The sequence below is a fragment of the Rhinolophus sinicus genome, linkage group LG04, assembly GCF_036562045.2.
Source record: "Rhinolophus sinicus isolate RSC01 linkage group LG04, ASM3656204v1, whole genome shotgun sequence".
NCBI classification, from domain to species: domain Eukaryota; kingdom Metazoa; phylum Chordata; class Mammalia; order Chiroptera; family Rhinolophidae; genus Rhinolophus; species Rhinolophus sinicus.
In genome coordinates, this window is record NC_133754.1 from 173,219,581 (window position 1) to 173,238,195 (window position 18,615).

Consider the following 18,615-nt stretch of genomic DNA (forward strand, 5'->3'; position numbering starts at 1 on the left):
GGGTGCCAAGTTGTGTGCTCCTTGAGCATTCTCCTGTGAATTTGCTGTGTGGCCTTGGACCCGTCTCTCCACCTCTCTGGGCCCCACTTCCACCCCATCTTTAAATGAGAGAGTAGTCGAACTTGAACTCCAAGGACCTTTCCAGCTCTAAAAAGCTGTGACTCATCTCCCAGTCCCCTAATGCACTATTTACGGTCCAGGCTTCTTCCCCAAAGGACTAACAGCTTCGTTGAGGGAGCAAGAGTGTTGGGGCCACCAGAGCTTATGTGCTTCTAGGGGTGGTGGTGCTGTCCCCAGGGCCCCCTTTCCAATTATCCTGCTGAGCAAGCACCTGCTTTCTGCGAGACTCCCATTTCCCAGAGACATGACTCAGTACTTGTGACCTCCTGGCCCACCAGCCATCTCTGAGGCCAGCCTGCCTCCTGGCCATGCAGATGAGCCATTGTTCCTAGCCATTCCCCGAGTCAGGGTCAGGAGGGTAGGCTGGGTTTCCAGATGAAAGAGAGATGTAACCTTCTTCTGGGGCCTCGTATAAGTGAAAATCAGCGGATGAGGTACAAGACGGGACCATCTCATTTCTAAGTTACAGTGTGTATTTGGTCATTTTTCTCATTTATCTGTTTGCTTATGTTTACATTCATTAGACGCTTCATTTCTTGATTTGCATTTGCTTCTAATTGCCCTGCGGAGAGTGGAAATAAATGGAAACGTGGTGTTCCCTGATGCTTCTCATGTGCAGTGCCAGCCTGGTGAATGAGTGAGTGAGTGAATGAATGACTGTCTAAGGTTCATCCTCCCCCTGGCCACCTCTGTACTTGCTGAATTCATCTTGGGTTTTGCCTCTTGTGCTGAACGCCAAAGATCTGTTTGTGTGTCTGTCTCCCCCACTGGGCTGCTAGTTCTTTGAAAACAGCTTTGAGTTTATTCATCTCTGTCCCCTCATCTCCAAGCACAAGATCTAGATAAGGCTAGGTACTCAGGAAATGCATGTTTAATTGACTGTAGATACGTTCACATGGGCGAGTGCACACACACACACACACACACACACACACATATATTGCTACATACAAATGAACAACACTAAGAGAAAATATTCAGTAATCACCTCTCTGTGACAGAGAAGGTCCAGCTCAGGAACAGCAGGGCTGGGTGGCAGTAGAACCAGGGGTTCCAAATTCAACACTGGCATCCAGTTCCTAGAAATGTTTAAAAAACATCATTTAAACAAGGAAATTATTAACACACTCAGAATCTCACATGGAGAAGAACTGAGGTAGCAGCTGTGCTTAAACATCACCCAAAGGTTATTGCTACTAATGTGAGAAAAAGAGAGAAATAATTTTCCAGTCTTAGCATTTGAAAAGAGACTTCATGGAGCAATTATTCCACTTTTGCAAGGAGGGGGCTGTCAGGAATTATGGGTGATTATCTTTTCCTAAACAAAAATCCAATTTAAAACAAAAATCATTATAAATACTAGCTCTTCGATCTACAAAGAGGAGATGAGGAAACAAAATCATCCTATTGAATTATTCATTGTAACCAATTTTATTTTAATGAAATCGACTAGGTTCCATTACTCCGGGCTTGGACATAATCTTTGTTACAAGGAGACTTCAGCTGTAACTAAATTTGCCATAATGAGATCAACTCACTGGAGAATACAGGGTCAGGGGAGGGGATGTGTGTGCAGGCTGGGTGCAAGGCCAGGCAGGATGGCTTGGAGGGCAGTTGAACAAAAGTCCCCTGAATTCCCCTCTGAAAGCAAATGCTTAGAAAAATCATTCACACACCGTGCCCCCATCCTGCATACACACACACACACACACACACACACACACACACACACACCGTGTAATTCTAAGTAAGGTTCTTTCTGGAGTGGAAACTATCTCCCTTCTGACGACAGAGCAGAAGAGGAGGAAGTGTAGTCATGGTCTTCATTTCCTTGTGCTGTGATTAGAGGAGGCTGGTAGTTAATTTTCACTCTGTCAGGGACTCCAGTGAGGAGATTCATGGCTTGCAAAGCACCTTCCCCCTATACAATTATCCTCTCCTCCTTCTTCCTCTCCCTCTCTCTTTCTGTCTCTGTCTCTGTCTCTTACACACACACACACACACACACACACACACACACACACACCCGTCAACATACATGAATGTTCCTACAGGAACAGGCCGTGTAGGTGCATGAGTCCAGAATGTGGGAACCAAAGCAGATTGAGGGGAGTGGAGGAGAGAACCAGTGGTTCTCCAGGCTCAGGAGCCACCGTACCAGGTGCTCATGTATAGCTCATAGCCATTCTTCAAGGTAAGAATTATGACCCACCTTGGCAAAACTGAGAGGTGGAGTGGCTTCCCCAAAGGCACACAGCCCAGAAGTGGAGAATCTAGGATTGGAAGGATCTCATGGAAGATGACAGTGGGAGATTGGGAATATGTGGTCAGGTGCATAAGTTGGAAGTAAATGAATTCCTGAAAAATGTCACGGGGAAACAAGCAGAAAGGATCATAAGTGGCTAGATCTTAGTGTTGGTGTCACTATACAGACTCCCTGAGGTATCTGAATTCTCCTATGGCAGACTCTTGATCACTGCCATGCCTTTGAGTTTAGATTGTGCCCATTCCCTGTCTAGGTGGGCCTGTTTTCCGGTCCCCTGGTGTTCACTAGGAAATGCGTGAACTTGGGCAGTGATGAAATGACTACAGCTGTTCCCATTTCCCCTTTACAAACCAGTTTTGTCCCCTTCTTTCCATGATGCTGTAAACTTGATACATGTTGGTGTCTGTTGCTGTTCTATGTCTAGCTCTATGCTAGAGTCTGGGGAAGACACCAAAAAAGTGAAAGACCCCACCTCTGACCTGGTCAGTGAGCAAGATGTAGGCGTGAGCATTCTATCAAGAGGAGCAGCCCTATCAGAGTCAGCTGGCGGGTTCTCACTGTCACTGCTGTGGGGAAGAAACACTCACCGTGTTGCACTGTGCTAGATGAGCCTAGAAAATGGATTGAAACGTCATTTTCGATCTCATATAAACTCTCCGCTTCTAATAGTTTCCAGTCTCTCTCATCCATGCTCCTTAAGCAAGATTTCCAAATTTGGTTAGGGCTGAGTTACTCCACCCTGAACATTGAGTGTTATATCCAAATATTATCAGAAGTATCAAAGCTTCCTGGTTGTGCAAATGGGCTGAACATCTTATAATAAGAGACATTCTTTGGATATTTTGGCCGTGCACCTTCCGGGCCCAGCTGGAATTCAAGAAGTCCCTGAGACAGAACAAAAATGGAAATGAACTGGAAGAATCAAGTTCTCTCCCTTCTGGGAACCCCAGAAATGATTTGGTTTAACTGCCTGCAAAGATCTCCTCTTGTTCTTATTTTGTCTCCATGTTTTGCATTTCCCCAATGCTTTATACTAAAGGCTGCCAAAATGAGATGCAGATATTCCTCCACCCGGCCCCCACCCCCAGCATTACTACCAAAGTCCATTTCCTCTTATCCAAGCAGGCATCTCTCTCCTGCAGTGGCCTAAGGAAGAAATAGAAACACTAAGACCATCGGGAATCTGCAGTGCTCTCCCAGGAATTATGGACCTTCCGTCAACCAACCAATTTATGTGGTCAATCCTTTGTGGGTAAAACTTAGACTAAGCATTTCCAGGGCAGTAGTTTCAGGGCCAAAGTAAAGAAAACCTTTCTAAGAATGAGAACTATCCACAGTCGGATGGAGTGCCTTGTGATACAGGAAGCTGTCTGTCCTGAGTCTTGAGGCGGTCAGCAGTGCTGGTGGCTGGACGGGAGACTCCTGCACTCAGATGGAGGCATCGCTGCTTCCTTTGTAACCGAGTCTCTGACTTTATATTCCATCAGTCCGTTATTGGTAGGTCAGTCCTTTGCCGCTTCACGAGGAGTTGCAAGGAGTTCCTTGGCCTGCCCATCAAACTCGGTGCCTCTATTAAAAGGCAAGTCGTAATTTGTCTTGTGTTACAGTAATTTATGTATTAATTCATTTGCGCAAACAGAAATATATTTATAGCCTACACTCAGGCGTGTGAATAGGGAGAGACCATAGGTGCTAATGGGGTGAAATGGGAACCATGCTGATGTGGCTTTGCTTTCCCAAATGACCCCTCTGGGAACCTCAATTTCTTCCTCTGGAAATAGGGAATGATAGCATCTACCTGGTGGCAAATAACGGAGTGAATGCAGGGGGAAATCTTAGCACTTTTTTTTTTCTTTTCTTTTTTTTCCACTTATTGGGTAGCACCAATGTTAATTACCTCTTTCATTCATGTTCGCTTCCCCTCCACACCCTCAACCCAGAGCTGGTACAGGGACCCCACACAGTACAGAAGCTCAGTCAGCATTTGTTTGAGTTAAACACAGTTGTGTTAGCAAATGTTTCCTGCATACTCAGGGCTGTGCCAGGCATTTTGAGAAACTCAAGAGAAGCTCTGGCCCTTTTTGCTGCCCTCAAAGAGCTCACCGTTTCATCAGAGGGGTGTGTCCAACTAGAAATCACAGCCAAGACCCAGGAGTGTGAGATTCAGAGGGTGTCTCCCTCAGGAAGAAACCGCACTGCTATCAGCTTACTCAGCCAGCAGGGGTGAGAGCCAGCGTGTAGGGGTGGAAAAGTCCTTTGCCTCCTTTCAGAAGGTTCTGGACAAATTATAAAAATAACATTTACCAAGTTTCCCCAGGCTCTGCATCCTTTTTTTTTTTTTTTTTTTGAATCCTACCAAATCTGCTCCAGAAAGAGGAATCACTGTTCTCACTTGACAGATGAGGACAGTGAGGCTCAGAGAGCCCAGTGACTAGCTCTGGGGCTCACGTGTGGAAGGGACAGAACCACGATGCAGGCCGCTGAACACAGTAGGGCCCAGGGGCAGGACGAGGCAGCTCTCACCGGCTTCAGTGACGGACTCAGGAGAATTAGCTGGGGACCTGGTGTCTCGTGCATCTTTTCATACGTGTTATGCGTTCAAGAAACACCAGGAGAGCAGGAGCGTCCTCCCAAATGTTTCCGCATTGTTTCTGCCATCCTGCCTAACTCTCCACCTATATAGAGGCACTCTTTTTTTTAAGGTTAGGCATTGCCTGAGTCTCCAGAAAGTCATTTAAAATGTGAGTCTGAAAGCATGGGAAAAACATAGGAAATGTTTTCAGTTGTCAACCCTGGAGTGTAAAAAAAAAAAAAAAAAAAAAAAAGATGTTAGATGTTGGATATATGGGTTATATGAGGAAAAGGAAGAAAAGCACACAGGGGACACTTGTAAAGGGACGGGGCAACTTTACTCAGTAAATAGGTTTGTCACAAGCCACGTGCTCTACACGGGAAACCTGGAAATGTCAGTCAGAGAGTCGCAAGATGTGTGCCCTGCTTGGTGGCGGCTAACTCTGAGCCAGGAGGGCAGGCCGTTTACATGCGTCTTCTTCGTCCTTGTGTTTAGAGGAAGGGAGCCGATACTCACCGGGCTCTCTGGACACAAGGGTAAGAAATCTTTCCACAGGCACTTTCAATGCAGTGTAGGAACTGCTGAGACAGGAGGACCTAGAGGAGGGTCAGAGTGGTTGCAAAGCTGCAGCTAAAAGGATAAGCTGGGGGATAGGAGAGGAGTGTGGATGGAAGAACAGTCAGAGAGACAGAGAGGAGATGGAGGGAAAGACAGACAGACGGAGATCCAAGCAAAAGGCCAATAGGAAATAAGGGGGAAGTGAAGAGAGATGAGCTAGGAAGGTATACGGGGATATCCTTCTGATGCTTGAAATTTAGACTTTATCCTGGGGGGGGGGGGGCTTCTCAGAGCTTTTAGCAGGAGGCTATAGGATCCGGTGTCCATTGGAGGACGAGGTGCGACATCTGTGGAATACCTCCTGTATGCCAGACCCGTACTGGGGATTTGAAGCACATTATGAAACTGAGATATTTTACTTCTCGTCTCTCCTAACGAAGAAACTGAGTCTCAGGGAGATGAACCACCTCACCTGTGGTGCTCTTTCTTCTATTTTCTTTTCTTCTACCAGTCTACGGGGATTGCACTGAAATAGCCTCACTCAGAAATTTGGCATGGATAAGTAATTCTGTGATGCTGTTTCGATGATATTATTTGCAAAGGGTAGAGAGAAAAATCTTGGGACTCAACGCCCAGTGCTGAGGTCACTGCTAAGGACTGTCCCTTCCCCACACATATCTCTGCTGAAGCATGCAGCTCTTCTCACTGGTGAAATGGGACAGCATCTGCCAATGGTGGAGGAAAGAGGAGAGGGAAGGGAACACTGAAACGTCAGAGAAGATTCCAAGCAGTTTTCCCAAATACCCAAGGGATCTGCTTTCTCCTGGTGGTTTCTGAAAAATTTTTTAAGAGCACATGTGCGAGTCATCTAAGGAGACAGAACAGAAAGTCCCATGGTCCACAAAAATTTCTCCAGAAGAGTATAAAGTGATGCCTGCATCAGAAAGGACCTCGCCACCCCCCGCCCCACGACCCCGAGCTTGTGGGTATAACCACCTGAACTTTTCATGGACCCTTGGGCTGGGAAGGACTTTACATTTATGGACTTTTTCAGGATCCCAGCAAAGGAGTCTAGCAGACACTCCTCGCAACCCTCTCGTTCCCTCCCTCATTCATTCATTTGTTCATTCACCCTTTCATGTCTATGAAATGCCGGGCACAGTGACTGGCCTTGAACACTTGGAGTGAGGAGGGTTTTAAAGAGAAAAAATTAAAAAAAGATGTAGGATCAGATCAACATAATTTCCAGTTCTAGGGTTCACCACTTACCTTAGTAGCTCTTGTCACTTTGGGAAAGCCAATTGTCTTTGTCCGTGTCCAATTTCTTATCTATAAAATAGGAGTAGTGACATCTATTATGGCAGGTGCTTGTCAAGGATAGGGCAGTTGAGTCAGAAATGTCATTTTCCTTCTGATAGCAATTGAAAATATTTCAAAGAAATGCTTTTGGTGGCGTATGAAGTTTTAGCAACTGAGGGATCCAGTTAGAAACAATTGAGGGATTTTTTTCGTTGTTTGTTTTTTAGTTTTATTATTTTTTAAAGGAATACTCTTTGGGCCATAGAAATCTAAGCAGAGAGAGAGACTTTGAGAGTCCCTTGGTTTTATTTTCCTTCATTAAGATTTGACTTAAACAACTTCCCTCCACCTCTCAATCCCCTATCTGTTACAAAGTGATTCTGACATTTGGATTCCCAATCAATATAATCTTATTGTGAGCGGACTGTGTCCAACAGAATCCCTTCCAGCAGTGGGTTCGGGCTGAGATGAATAATTCCAGCGCTGCCCTCCAGCAGTCTGTGTGTCCGTGGAGGAAAGGGAGCACGGAGCTAGGGACTTCTAATAAGAAAAGACAAATGTTGGGCAACAGCCGTCACACGCGGACACACGGAGTGACCCTGAGAGGGACGGGCATCGAGGGGTAGCGTGAGGCTGAGGCAAAGGCTGGGCCGAGCCTTTGTAGTCATGCAGGAAGAATGTATTCGCGGAGCAGGAGAGGTGCCACGTGGAGCAGGGGAGGCTGGTTTGAAGAGCGAGTCTTCATTTCCTGCTTGCCAGTGGAGTCCTGACTTGGAGCCCAAGAACAAGCAAAGCTTTGTGGTTTGGGGCTGCTTCCACGAGTTCTCCACAGAGAGCAGACACGGCCCTGCCAACCCACTCCACGGCCCCTCTAGGAAGAATTCCTGGGCTCTTGTCTTCCCTCTTCTCCAAGCCTAACCCGCTCTCATCCCATTGTCTGTCTTCTCCCCGTCGCCTTTTTCTTCTCTGAGATGCAGGACCAGACCCCTTCTCCCATCCTTGCCATTCACCCAGGCTCCCTGAAGACCCTGCTCCATTCTCATCTTTCGTTTTCTTTTTAAAAATGATTGTTGTTTTAAGTTGGGGCACCGGCGTGTAGCCAGCATGGCTTTTGCTGTGTAATTTAGTTTCATGTTCTGTACCCAGGAAACATGTGAAAAATGTAAACAGTATTCACTCTGCGAGGCTGTAACGGACTTAGGAAGCAAGAGCTTGTGGAGCTTGCTGAGCCCGCTGCTTCGACGGCATTGAATTCTGTCCCCAAAACCACACGCTCATTTCTCTAAGTCTGAAAGTAAACTTTCTCAAGCCAGGCCCAAAAGGATGGGGTTCCGAGGGGAATTGGGGTTTGGCTGTGCACGGAATTTTGTTTTTGTTTGTGTTTGTATTTGTTTTTCAAGTCCCCTACCCCCATTCTCCATCCCCCTTTCTTAACTTTTTGAATTAGCCAGGGTGTGTTATCTATAGAACCAGACCATAAAGCGCTTTCTACCCTCTCTTCCACCCCAACTATGGGTTTCTTAAAACTCTCCAAATTCTTCAGCGAGATCCAAGTGCCAGGAGGTCCTGGATATATTTGTGCATATTCCTTTTCCAGGGAGAGATGGACTCAGACAGGCATGTGAGAGGGACCCCTGCTGAGAGGCATGCTTCTTGCCAGGGTGGTCCAACAAAGACTTCCCTGGGCTCCTGCCCACCCTGGGACCCCTTCCCAAACTGGACCCGTCTGTGCAGCTAGTGGAAGGGGATGTTTGGCCGGTGTCTGCATTTCTCTCCATCCTGGGACGGAGGCACAAGGGTGGGGGAGACCTGGTCTGCTGGCAGGTCTCCTCCACACCTGCCGCCCTCAGGAATGAGTGTTACCTGAGCCATGCCCAGGTCTGCACTGGAGCTGCCTGGGGCCAGGGGCCAGGGAGAGAGTATCAATTCTGTGAGATGCAAGGAAGGAGCTGACCGAACACGCCTCAGGGAGCTATGGGCAAGAGTTTAATGTTCCAGAGAAGGTAGAATTGTGTCCATGTGAAGAGCCCAGGCTCCACATCAGCTGCTCAGTAGAACTTTCGGTGACAGCTGATGTGTTCTGTACCTGCCCTGCCCTATAGGGTAGCCTCTAGCCACCTCTTCTATTGAACCCGTACAATGTGGCTCTTGAAACTAAGGAACTGAACTTTGAATTCTAATGAATTTAAATGTAAATAGCCACATGGGGGTAGTGGGCTTCCTGTTGGACAGAGTTGACCTAGAAGAAGTCATATCCCAGTGCCGCCTCCGCCAGTCAGATCTCAGGCAAGTTACTGAGTTTCCCTGGGCCTCAGTCTCCTTATCTGTAAACTAGGAAATTTAAGTGGTCATTGTGAGGGTTCCACGAAGCACTTGGAACAGGGCTTGATAAGTAGGAACTGGTACCTAACTTCATTCAGCTTAGTTGTTTCATCAAATCCTTATAACCAACCTGTGTAGTAGGAGTTGTGTTCCCATTTCACAGATGAGGACACCGCAAGTTTCACACAGGGTCCCTTACTCCAAGTGGTGGAACAGGAGTAACTCCATTTGTGTTAGCCCCACAGCCCATGCCCTTTCTACCTCTCGCAACAAAAGTTTTAAATAATTTGTCTCTCTTTCTGAGAATGAGATGTGACACACTACTCTTTTTGTGATACGATGCTTTGCATCTCTGTAAGTCTGCATATATGTTCAGTGGAGAAGTTTTGCCTTTGGAATCTATTTTCCATAATTCACAATGAATACTGTTGTCAGTGACCGCTGTCTGTGAAGCTTTCTGTATTGTCCCCCAGGGCCTACGCAGTCCAATAGCCTTCGCAGGCTGGTCCTCGTATGAGCTGCACTGGCTGTTCTTTACAGCCCCTGGCCTTATGGGTGCGTTCCTGGCAGAATGGGCTGCCATGCAATCCCCAGACATGCTTTGGGGGTTCCCATTTCTCCTGCTTGGAAGATCCATCCTTCGCTTCTCCACTTCTTTAAGGCTTAACTCTCCTTCAAAGTCCAGCTCAAATGGCACCTCTTCCCTGTGGCCTCCTCTGACCACCGCACCCCGTATGCAGCCCTCACTCTTCTGATATCTCATAGCCAGTCCTTCTGGAATCATACAGTGGCCCTGAGCACAAGCTGCCTTTGAGTTTGCATTTGCCTGTGTCCATGGCTTTCCATACCAAATGACTTGGGACAGCTAAGGATTAGGGCTCCATCTTATCCCTGTAGGTATTTCCAGTGCCTCGCCCAGGGTTGGCTACCTTCAGGATACTCAGAGAATGTTTACGGATTCACTGGGTGATGCTGTTACAAACAGTATCTGCTGAGTGGTTTCTCCTTTATGATTGGCTTACATATACAAATCAGCGTTTCTAAGTGATTCCCTTATGTGGACAGGATACATTCCCTTGTTAATTCACAATAGGTGACCAGCTTGAGTAGGGCCTTCTTAAGGCCCCTGGTTCTTCCCCTACATTACAACTGAGGCAGCTGCCACGTGTGAGTCGGGAGGAGAGGTCCTGAAAGCCCATCCTGAGCCCCAGCCTCGAATTCTTTCTGCTCCACTCTGCCTCCATGGCTTTCTACTGCTCCGGAATGTTAGCTGCACAAGGATGGCTTTTTGTTGTTTTCCCGTGTCCACTGCTGTGTGTGTTTCAGGATCAAGAACAAAGTCTGGCACATAGGAGGCATGTGAGAAATATTTATAACCAAATCTGCACTTTGCTCTGTTAGCAGCTTTGCACAAAAAGTAGGAAACAACTTCTGGAAGTTGAATAAAGCTTTTACCCCTTTGCCGCTTATTATTCTGGGAATGATTAGGGTCTGGGTCGTGTCCCTGTGACTAGATTCCTACAGAGATTGCTGGAAACCTAAAGGACTGTCTTTCTGGCTTGTTAGTGTGGTTCACCTTCAGAGAGGTCTCCCAAAGAGAGGCCCAGCCACGGAGGGTGTAAAAAGCAAGAGAAAGCAAGAAGGGGAGGAAGAAGAGGTGGAGGGAGAAGAGGAATACAGAATTTAGGGAGAGAGGTAAAGGAATGACTAAACAATAATACATGACATAATGACAATACCATGACTGCAGTCACAAGAGTTGACAATAAAGACAAGAGCCATGGAATGGCCAGCCTATCAGAGTCATTGCATCACAGCTCTCTCCAGAGTTTCACACTGTTTTAGCACATTTACACCTGCTAGCCACCCTATAAGGCAGCGACTAACTTTCACTGGTTTACAGAGGAATCCAGTGAGAGTCTCAAAGGTTAAGTAACTTATCCAAGTTTTTGCAGCCGTCCCAGGGGTGGGGCTAGGAAATCTAGAATTTGAACCCACAACTGTCTTCCTCTCGAGCCAGGAAGAAAGAAGGAGGGAGGAAGGAAGGAGGGAAATGTTAATTGTGTGTTTCTAGTGTGTCTCAGAATAGTTTTAATCCTGCTATCAGCCCTCCATAGTAGGCACCATCCCCTTTTGCAGTGGAGGAATCTAGGCTTCCTGAAGGGTTCAAGGTCATGCTGTCAGTAAGTGGCAGAAGCTGAGATTCCAGCCCACATCCCTTTGACTGTAATTAAATGTATGGGGCTTCCAGTGCTCCAAGGAAGATTCAGGAAAGTGGCAGGTGATTGTTGAAGAGTTCATATTTCGGATTCAGATCTTGCTGCAGTTGTTCCCAGGGACCTCATCTCAGAACAGCTGCTTGAACACCCTTCTTTTGTGCAGATGTGGGCTGCCTTGGCCAAGGGCGCCACTGGGGGAAAGCATCACTCTGGACGGTCTCTGTCCGTCTCAGGAATCTGCTGATGAGGTGGTGGACATGTAAGTCAGCAGTGTTGATTGAACATTTTGGGGGCAAATCCCCCAGTTTGCATATCATGATCACAACCTCTACTTCTGAATTTTTTTTCTGGGGGGACGGGGAGGCAGGCCAGAGAGAAATACCACCCTTGTCTTTAAGAATGAGAGTCCTTGTTTGAGCTGCAAGGTCAGCAGGATACTGTTAAAAGCAGAAGCAATCCGTGTCCTCTTGTCCTTTGCATATATCAGTGCATTGCACACTTTGGAGCCTCTTCCTAGAAGAAATCAAGCTGGATGCAGCTTTGGCAAGAGCACCACCTGCTCTTCAAAAGCAAAGAGGAGAAAGGCAAAAGTTACTCAGTGGTTTTCAGCCTTGGCTCACTCAGGTTGTAGGCGTGGATCAGAGACCCTGAGATCTGCCGCTATACCCAGGGACAGTACACACTGTGTCATCATCCTGAGAGTGACTAGAGTTCCCTGCAGGTAATGTGACTCACACTTTGTCTTGGACACAACTTGGAATGCACAGATCTGAATTAGGAAACCTGGAGAAAGACAGAGCAGGAGAAGGGAGGGGAGAAAAAAGAAAGCCTGGAAGCTCTTAGTTTTATGAACTTGCGAAAGTCTTGTTCTTTTAACACAGAGATCTTTTTAAGTGAAAAATCACTCCTCTGACCTTTCTTCAATAGGCCAGTGAAGTTGAGACTGCCAATACCCACTGCTCAACTATTCCCAACCAAGGGTTTCGGTGACCAGGCACAAAGCTTGGATGTGGTCACCGCTTTCCTGATTAACCCATAAACATCTCAGGGCTCCCAGTGAAAGGCCAAGAAGAGGTCTGAGCTGAGTGGTTGAGATTTCCATGTTTTAGTACTTTGCTCCAGAGTTGGCTGTATTTCCCAATTCTGTTCTAGAGCCAGTAGACGAGTCCTTTGGGGTTCAAACTAACTGGATTTGTGTTCTGGGTCTTTGATATGTGATTCTGTACTCAGGCAGTTGTGGGGTGCTGGATTCAGAGCAGGCAGCATTGCCTGGTCCTGTTCTAGAATCATGGTATCAGCATTCTAGTCTAGAACTGGAAGTATTTCCGGGTGCAACATACTTCTCTAGAACCGGCGATGCCTCTGGGCTCTGAAATAAAAATCATGATGCTTCCGGATTCATATCTGGAGCTGGCAATGCCTCAGGATTTCCATCTAATACTGGCTGTATCTCTGTGTTCTGATCTAGAGTTGAGAGAATGCGTTCGTTGAAGCTAACAGCGCCCTTTTGATCTGATCCACAGTGTACACAGCTTTTATGTCCTCATCTAGAATTTGTGAAATTGCATTAATTGCTTTCAGTATAAATGTTTAAAAACAGAGAGATTTGGAAACCCAGAAAGTTAGCGATGTGTTTTTAAAAAACAATCTGCTCAGAAATCTGTTTGCAGCAAGATTTCGCATTTCGAACTTTAGCCTTCATGCTTCTGCTATTGACATCATCTGGGAAACTAGGTTTGTCATGGCTCAGCTGTGGCCCAGTTTCTCCCCTCCTCTTCCCTTTTATTATTTTTTTTTCTTTCCTCCAGCCCCTGCTCTCCAGAGCCCACTTGACATTAAGACTTCGCATTTCAGACCTGCTCCTCAGACATAGATTGCCCAGGCGATCGCCTCCTCCAAGTTCCTCCCGCAGCCTGCGTGTGCCTCGAACACAGAACCTACCCCGTTGTTCTATGAGTGTGTTTGCTTGCATAATGTCTTACCCTCCACCCAACCCCTTTCTGGGTTTGAGAACTCTTCAGGAGAATGGATTTTTACCTTTATTGCCTTTTTTCCCCCCTCTGGGATCCATTTTCTCATGTAGACCATGGGGAACAAAGACACTAACACATAATAAATGCGATGTAGGTGTATACTGAATGAATGAATGCATGACCTAATGAATGAATGAGAGAGAAATGCAAGGGAAACATTTGAGCTTTGGCTGGAAAAGACATCTGAGTCTTCTAAAAAAAAAAAAAAAACAAGTGAGATCTCTGGGAGCCCCCCAGACCTCTGCCTCTTACCCCTTAAGAGTTTCAAGGGGGTCCCACAACCCACTCTCCTACGCCCGTCAGCATCTCACGGCTGGAGAAGGTACATGTGCCGTGAAGTCACCCACGGACCATCTGGCTGGAGATCCCGTGTCCCTCCTCTGCTACGGGAGATTACGTAAGCTGGACAGCAGCCTCCAGATGTTAGCAGTTTCTGCTCATTTTTTCCCCTCCCTTTTCAACAACAATAATAATAATTAAAACAAACACAGGCCTCATCCCTTACCGGCACCCCTGAAATTACAAACAGGTGGGCCCACATGCCCTCCCCTCCAAAGGCCTCCTGGTCTCTAAGCAGAGCAGCCGGCCCTCGGCAAGGCCTGCCCTGGGCTAAGCCAGAGAGCCAGGCCAGCTGCCCTCTGGATGGGGCCACAGGCTCCAGAAAGGGAACATGGCCATGTCATGAGAAGTCCCTGCACTGGGTTTTCCCTCTCCCCGGCTCCCACCCCCAAAGCCTTGGCCTCCAACTTAAATGGGTGTATTTGGGAGGACTAGGTGGCTTAAGAGATTAGTAATGAGATCCTGAGTCTTTCACTGCTGGGTCAGGAGTTCAGAGGCGGGCCTGGGTGCCTAGTGAATGGCATAATTACAGACACTGGAGCGGGCCTGCAGAGGGCCCATGTGAAATGAGCCGAGCCAGGCCTTTCAAGGGAGGGGTTGTCAGCAGCACAAAAGCGACTGCCACATCCGACACTCATCACTCTCCCTTGTTAGAGGATTTACTAGCTGGAGGAGCCCCAGCCCCCTGCCTAGCGCTTCCTCAAAGGAGGCGTCTGGGTTTCCCTGATGCCCACTGCCTGGCCCTACTGTCTGTCTGTAAGATGGGGAGAGACTGCTGACCTCATAGGGTACAGTTGAGAGAACTAACATTTCATCCAATGTCAGTTGGTGACCGGTGTCATTATTTTAATTATCGCTACCACTGCTATGGTGATTATTTCTTCCCCTCCCTGGGCCTCAGTTTCTCTGTCTGGAATTGGGTAATATGACACCCCCTCCCCTTCCCAATGACTTGAGGGTGGAGTTAAACGGAGGTGAAAGCAGCTGGGCGCTATCCCTATGTCACCATCCTCATTGTAACCACAATTTACATTGTGTGGGCCTCAGTGGCCTCGTCTGTAGAATGGGAGACTGAGCCAGACTGGACCAGCCCTGACCGATATGGCTTTGGCATACTGCTTACCTCTCTGAACCTTAGGCCCTTCACCTGTAGAGTAAGTCAGGATGGTGCTACCCACCTCACAAGAATGTGAGCATTTGTACTTGCAGCACAGTTGCTGAAATGATGCCCCAGAAAATACTTTGGCTTTGCCTCCTACCATGGGCGCTTGGTCAGGCCTCTTGTATCAACACTTCCTTTGAAGAGGGTTGGGACATCCCATTTTTGTGCGCTAGAAATCCTGAGCCTCTGTCTGTGGGATTAAGCAATTGAATGAGCAATCCCCAAGAATCAATCCTAGGATTCCCAAAAACTCTAAGAGATTTTGTTTCCACACCTGGAAAAAGTGTTAGCGTGCTGAATGAGTATCTTGAATGCTGTCTTTGTTCCTTTCCCCCTGACCGCCTAGACCTCTTCTGCAGGACCATTTGATTAGGCCAGGGGTGGACACCTCAAACCACAGGACTACAGAGGTGAGAAGGTGCAGGCCTGGCGGACCTTAGACCCCTAAGGTGTGTGAGATGCTGAATGTGTCAGGGACAGACCCCGGGAGCTCTGAGGTGCTAATCACCCCGGGGCTGAGCCCTGAGGCTGGAGGGCATCCAATGCCAAGTTATCTTATCTGGAAGTGTCTCCTGGGTGGAGGCCGTGAGATCATGCTGGTATTTCTAGAACTCTGGATGAGAGGAAAGGAAGCATCGCTCAGCTCTCCACACTGGCCCTATACACAGGAAATGCTTGTTTGCTTGATTGTCTGTCTATGCCAAATACTAAATCCTGAAATTGAAAGAAAGCAATCCACTCCTCCCTCTCCCCTCCGTCTGTCTCTTTAAGGCGGGCGTCAAAGGGGAAAGCTCTGGAGACCTGGGGAAAGTGATAATTGTTTCTAATGGTCGGTAAAAGAAAGCCTGGCTTTTCTCTCTCTCTCTCTCTCTCTCTCTCTCTCTCTCTCTCTCTCTCTGCTATTACGTGTGTAAAAAGGAGGTTGGAGGGGGGATTGAAGGTGTGTATGTGTGTTGTGTATCTTTTAACCCTCAGCTGCCCTTTAAATGTTCTGTGTTCAGGGGGTCAGTTTGGAACAAGGAGCATAGGACAGAGGTCAGGGTGGGCCTAGGAGTGGGGAGAAGGGTAACCCAGGTGGGAGAGGACCCCGGCACTCTGCAGCCAGTGGGAGCGGCCCTGTGTTTGTGTATGCGTGTGGGTTGCCTGTGTTTGTAGATGCAGGAATTGAAATAAGGCATGGGAGGCACTTGTTAGAAAGCCTGGTATATAGTGAAGGGTCAATAACACTTATTGTTGGTAGTTCATTCTTTTATTCAACTGATATTTGCTTAGTGAGCACCTTAGGTCTTCCTCTGCTCTTAATACTGAAGATGTAACAAGACCCCGTTCTTGCCCTCAGTGAGCTAACAGCCAAGTTCAAGGATTGCAAGTAGGTTCCTCTCCTGGGCCAGTGCTGAGCAATCGTGAGTGGTTCACGGTAGCCTTTTATTGCAATGGACTCAGTTCTACCCTGCGGAAGAGCGTGCACTGTCTGATTCATGATATCTGTCCTGGGCAAGACACAGCGGAATGGCAGCACTAATGCCAGGCATCCCCTCAACGGGTCCAGTGGGCTCAAGGGCCATTTCACTTCTTTCTGCTGTCAGCCTCAGTTCCTCATCTGGGACGTAGAGGTCATGGTAACACTTTTCTCATCGGATGGCTTTAAGGATGAAATGAAATAATGGCATCGAACAGGCTCTGGCGTGCACACACTAATGAGAAATCACTATGAATGCCAGTTATTGTTGTCGTCCTCATATTTACTGCACAGCAAGGCCACGTGGGCCTGGGTGGTAGATGGGTCTGGCTGTCACGCCTGCTAATTAGTACTTGTGCATGAACTCTGGGTTTCCTGGTCACTTCCTGGCACCAACCCCGGCAGCAGTTGTCATCTCTGCACATTGGGCTCAGCCTATGGAGACCTGATCTTCTGGGTCAGATACATCTCCCTGGATCACATGTGTCACCTTGGAAAAGCCACGTCAGTTCAACACAGGCAATGTGCACTCAGCCCTGCCCAGTGACTTGCACTAGACACCAATGAACAGGAGAGGGAAATCAGACATTAGCACTGTTCTAGTAGCTCATGCACAGGACAGATGGACAGACAAGAAACCACAATGCAAACACATTGCACAGAGGGTATAACCAAGAGTTACCAGTCCAGTCGCAGGGTGGGAAGAGAACGGACTTTGAGTCGGGCCACTTGGCTTTGACTCCTCAGCCATGAGGGAGTGACCAAGGCCTTCCAAACCTCAGAGTCCTTATCTCTAAAGTGGGGACAAAACTGTTTATTCCTCAGGGTTATTATGAGGGCCAGATGACATCACATGCGGGACGCATCCATATTGGTAAGCTGTCTTTGAGAGTTGGTGCCCTTTCCCTCCTCCATGGGAGCACTGAGGAGGAAGATACATGTTCTGTAAGGAACAGTCAAGCTGACTTCACAGCGGTGACTTTATGTTACCTGGGTCACTCTGTGTCCCTGCCTCCCTAGGCCCTTCACAGCCAGGGTCCGATGTGCTACCTCCAGCAGACTTTCCCTCCTGCATTCAGTCATCAGATCAAGGAACTCTGCCCTGTTTGCAACCTTGTAATTCTTGCAAAAATAAGTTGGCATTGGTCCTGCAAGGCTGAGGTTGAAATGTGTGGCCTAAGTAGAAATATTGGGAAACACGGCCTGGGGTGCATGCATGCGTGCGCGTGTGCGTTAATGTGTATTGTTACTGTCAGCCTGAGCCCCTACCCTCCCCTTTCCTTATTCCTTTTCCTCTTTTTCTCTATGAGGCTCGTTCCCAAGCCCCTTTTGGGTCGAAAGAGGAAATTGGAGAGGATGGGCTAAAGGTTTGACAAGCACTTCCTCCCTCCTGTGATTGACAAAAGGGCATGTAAATCTGTAAAAGCGAAATTCAATAGAAACCTCATGGCATCTCCCCCGTGTGGGAAAACACCCGAACCTGAGCTCTCCCTGTTCTCCCTCCGTCTCCTCGCCTTTGTGTACATCGTGTGTGGGTGGAAGATAAACTGGATTTAAAAAACTCTTTGAAAGCAAGACATCGTTAACTCCTCTAATTGAAAGCAGTCTTCGGCAAAGGAGGGGGTTTGGAGGTGGGACCTGGATGTATGGCTGGCAGTGTGCGGAGTGGATGAAAGTCCCCAACTTCTGGGGCCACAGAGGTCTCTGCTCTGTCAGCCTGGGCAACCCCAGGCACCACCATACATCCTGGCCTATCCCAGAGGAGCTTACAGTGTACCTTCAAGCCTGTCTTTCTTCTCCCCACTGGGCTCTGTTCCCATCTATGTGTCAGATACGATGGCTGGAATCACATCTCTGAGGAGCATCCCAACTCAAACATCCATTGTGCTCAAAGCTATGGGGGAAGAACTTTCAGCTCTTTTGCAGCCACACACACATGAAAAAAAAAAAAAAAAAAAAGGATAAATAAATAAAACTAGAAAAAGAAAACAAAACAGAAAACACATTGCTGGGATGGATGCAGTAAACTTTTATGTTACTCCTCCAGTTGTCTTAGAATGAAAAGGTGGCTGTGAAATGAGCTTCCACCTCAGAGTGTCAGAGACATGGGATCCATGAGTCAACTCAGAGGCCAACAGGATGATCACTTCATTGCAGAGTCAACGTTTTCTTCAGGAGCAGTTGCTAGGAAGAGGCTAGAAATCAAACACTGGCAGAATGCCGGAACAGAAAAGCCCTCTGGGGAGTCATCTTACTTTATCCTTCT

At 47.6% G+C, this 18,615-nt stretch overlaps 1 protein-coding gene across 1 annotated transcript in view; it reads left to right on the plus strand.

The window, feature by feature from the left end:
* Positions 1-18,615, plus strand: part of PAPPA (pappalysin 1) — a 235,194-nt gene that overhangs the window by 141,142 nt on the left and 75,437 nt on the right. The window lies entirely within an intron of this gene.